At 44.5% G+C, this 3,926-nt stretch overlaps 1 pseudogene; it reads left to right on the top strand.

Annotated features, from left to right (window-relative positions):
* Positions 1-228: 228 nt before the first annotated feature.
* LOC104641094 (uncharacterized) lies at positions 229-1,921 on the top strand (annotated as a pseudogene).
* Positions 1,922-3,926: the final 2,005 nt, after the last annotated feature.

The raw sequence follows: 3,926 nt of genomic DNA, 5'->3' as shown, positions 1-3,926 counted from the left end.
ACTCTAACATGGGAACACCATACTTCAGCTGAATTCATCAGTCTTGCCCTATCTCCTTTTAACTTAGATGCATTGATCAGCATGCCAAATATGACTCTTCTGCTCCACTGTATGATGAAGAGAGCTGTTCAGACCCATCAGTTATTACAATATCTCCATATGAGACAGATTCTTAAGAACTAGATCACAGTTTATCTATGACTGGCATTGATCAATCCCCCTTGGGTGATGAAACTTCAGGGCTACCAAGTCCCATTTCAGGAGAGAGAGGCTCATGTAATAGTAAGTTCTCCTCTAGAGGTTTCAGAAAGTTCTAGTGAGGACTTTGCCATGAAGAGAACTGAACAGTAAACTCAGTTACAAGCTAATGCTAACTTAAATGACAGTAACTGTTCTTTAGACAATTGTGTTACTGTTGGATGTGTTAAGCCACTAGCTGAGAGGACACCAGAACCAGTTGAGCTGTCTTTGGACACTGAGGAGTCAGTCAGAGAAGAGAAAAGGGAAGATGTAAAGATACACCAGCCAAATCAGTTTCACAGATGTAGTGACAGTGATTCAAGCAGAAGTTATTTGCCATACTCTTTCATATATTCAGATCCTGTATGTAGCTGTAAAAGCTGCTCACCCTCTGCAATCAGGAGGAAAGATAATAAGAACAAATTATCTCTCTCCACAGGACTTGATCTGGAGCCCCTTTTCAGGAAGGGACACACTGTGCTCTCCTTGTAATCACAGACTGTGCAGAAAAGGAAACTCCACAAGTCCACAATCCTATTCAGAGGTCAAGGTAGTCCTGGCTGTAGAGCTAGGAAGGAACATCATGGCAAAGGTCAGCTTAAAAGGAGATAATCAATAAACAGAGATGGTAGCATACACAGGAGCAAAAGAAACAAGAGGATGTTGAGAAGCCATGACACCAGCACCTCTCAAGAAAGCCAGAGAGGATCTCTAAGTCATGAAGGAACTACATCCAGAGAAGCAGATCACGAGCACACAGCAAGGGCCCTGGCAAAAGAAGATCAAGAGCCATAGACAGTCATCATTATTATATGAGAGACAATTGCCAAAGCTGATACCAGGAGGGTTTCACTTTTTATAGTCAAAACGTGATTGAAGATGTCTATCAGTCCTCATGCAGGAGGAGGACTCAGTCTAATGCTCACTATTCAAGGCAACCTACTAGTCCAGAATACATTATACAGTCTTTTATTGAAATGATAGGAGGGGACTCTATGAGAGACACTGTTATGAAAGCTACAGGTCAAGAAGTCAATCAAGCAAAAGGTCAAGGACACCCTCTGGAAGTACTGATGGAATTAAAAGCGAAAAGCCTATTGGAAAAAGGAATTACAAAACTCAACACTTGAACAATGCAGTCAAGGACAACACAATTCTAGAGAAAGGAAATCACCACAAGAAAACTTTATCAGAATTCAGTGACTGCTACAAAAATGAAGATAGCTTTTCAATCAAGCAAGTAGCAAGACAAAGTATAAGAAAATGAAAAAAAAAGAGATTAGGAGTGCAAGTGTGGAGACAGTCTATGAAGGAACAATGATACAATGAGGCACTGGGAAAAAAAAACAACCAACCAAACAAACAAACAAAAAAAACCCCAATGTAAGAATAAACACCAGAAAGTAACTTGGCACATTCTTTTCCAGTTGTGATTACAATTGATAGGGATACTGACAAGGAGCTAGAAAGTATTGAATTTGACAGCAGCATTACTTGGACAGGCACAACTCAGATAAATGAGAAGGAAAATGGTTTTCCATCTTCTTTTCTGGAAATGACAGAACGTGAAGATATTGAGAGAGTCAGCAAGGAAACTGGAATAGCTGCCAAAAATTATAGTTTTACTACCACAAGAAGGGTCTTAGATGGTCACATTAGAAATGCTGAAATTGAGCTTTGAGTCTGGTCAGTCTTGTTGTAATGGATACCATTACTAACATCGCTCACACAGAAACTGTAACTAGCCATGTTCAAGGCACACAAAGCAGCATCCTCCAGTCAACTGTCTTCTCCTAGGACTTTATTTTTTTAGAGCATCCAGAGGAACCATTATTGATACTAAGACTGCCAAAGAGATTGGTCAACAGATCCTGTTGGCTTGATTCCCCAGGGTGGGCAAGGGGGAGAAAAGAAAAACTAGTATGTTTTACACTGAACAATTCTTAAAAGCGAAGAAGATATAGTTAGCACATAACTTCTAAAATTTCTCAGAAGAAGGTTTGAAAGTTGTAGTTTCATAAAACAATCCTAGATTCTCATAGTTTATAAAATTTATCCACAGAATATTTCAAAATTGTATTGTGTTGGGTTTGCGTGGCAAGGTTTTGGTAGCGGGGCGGGGGGGGCTACAGGGATGGCTTCTGTGAGAAGCTGCTAGAAGCTTCCCCTGTGTCTGACAGAGCCAATGCCAGCCGGCTCCAAGACAGACCCACCGCTGGCCAAGGCCAAGCCAATCAGCACCTCTGTGATAACATATTTAAGAAGGAAAAAATAGTTAGAGAGGGCTTTTGCAGCCGGAGAGAGGAGTGAGAAGATGTAAGAAACTCTGCAGACACCAAGGTCAGTGAAGAAGGAAGGGCAGGAGGTGCTCCAGGTGCCAGAGTAGAGATCTCCCTGCAGCCCGTGGTGAAGACCATGGTGAAGCAGGCTGTCCCCCTGCAGCCCATGGAGGAAGGATGAGGGGGTGTAGAGGTTCCACCTGCAGCCCGTGGAGGACCCCATGCCAGAGCAGGTGGATGTACCTGAAGGAGGCTGTGACCCTGTGGGAAGCCCATGCCAGAGCAGGTTTGCTGGCAGGACTTGTGACCCCGTGTGGGACCCACGCTGGAGCAGTTTGCTCCTGAAGGTCTGCACCCCGTGGAAGAGACCCATGCTGGAGCAGTTCGTGAAGGACTGTAGCCCGTGCGAGAGACTCATGTTGGAGAAGGTCGTGAAGGACTGTCTCCCGTGAGAGGGACCCCACGCTGGAGCAGGGGAACAATGTGAGGAGTCCTCCCCCTGAGGATGAAGAAGCGGCAGAAACAACGTGTGATGGACTGACCGTAACCCCCACTCCCCGTCCCCCTGTGCCGCTGAGGGGGGGTGGAGGTTGAAGCCGGGAGTGAAGTTGAACCCGGGAAGATGGGAGGGGTGGGGGGAGGTGTTTTAAGATTTGATTTTATTTCTCACTCCTCTACTCTGTTTTGCTTAGTAATAAATTAGATTAATTCCCTCTCTAAGTTCAGTCTGTTTTACTCATGACGATAATTAGTGAGTGATCTCTCCCTCTCCTTGTCTCGACCCATAAGTATTTTTTCGTTGTACCTTTTGTCCCCTCTCTAATGAAGAGGGTAGTGATAGGGCAGCTCTGGTGGGCACCTGGCCCTCAGCCAGGGTCAACCCACCGCATGTATTTAAAAAAGATAAAACCAAAAACAAACAAGCAAAAAGATAGAAATGGGTCACTTGCTTTCTTTGAGACATGGTTCTCTTCTCCCTTCACTTGTACTTGGAACAGCCTTACTCAGAGAGCCAAAATTCACTCTTGTCCCTAAATGTACAGAACAGAGTGGGCTGTAGAACTGACCCTCATTCTTGAGCCTGTTCTAGCTACACAAGTGTGATCCCTGACAGCACTTCCCTTTGCTTTAGCTGGGGGCAGATTTGAATGTTGTCATAGGTTTTAACAGGGCACTCACTAGGGCAATGACTTGGAGCTCTCATCCCATTAGCACATTTTGCATCACCATTACTATTCAGGGTGAGAGCACAGACACTTGAGCACAAGGAGCAGGGATCACACATACATTCCACACACTCAGGGTCTGGAGGGGAGGGAGCACAAACAGGGAACAGCAAACTGTCATCTTCCTGTGGTCGTCACCCAGGGGAATAACTAGTCTGGTACAAACCACCATTACTTTAGT

Source organism: Balearica regulorum, chromosome Z (assembly GCF_011004875.1).
Source record: "Balearica regulorum gibbericeps isolate bBalReg1 chromosome Z, bBalReg1.pri, whole genome shotgun sequence".
Taxonomy (NCBI): domain Eukaryota; kingdom Metazoa; phylum Chordata; class Aves; order Gruiformes; family Gruidae; genus Balearica; species Balearica regulorum.
Note: the sequence above shows the minus strand (reverse complement) of the source record. Positions and strands in the feature narration are given on the sequence as shown.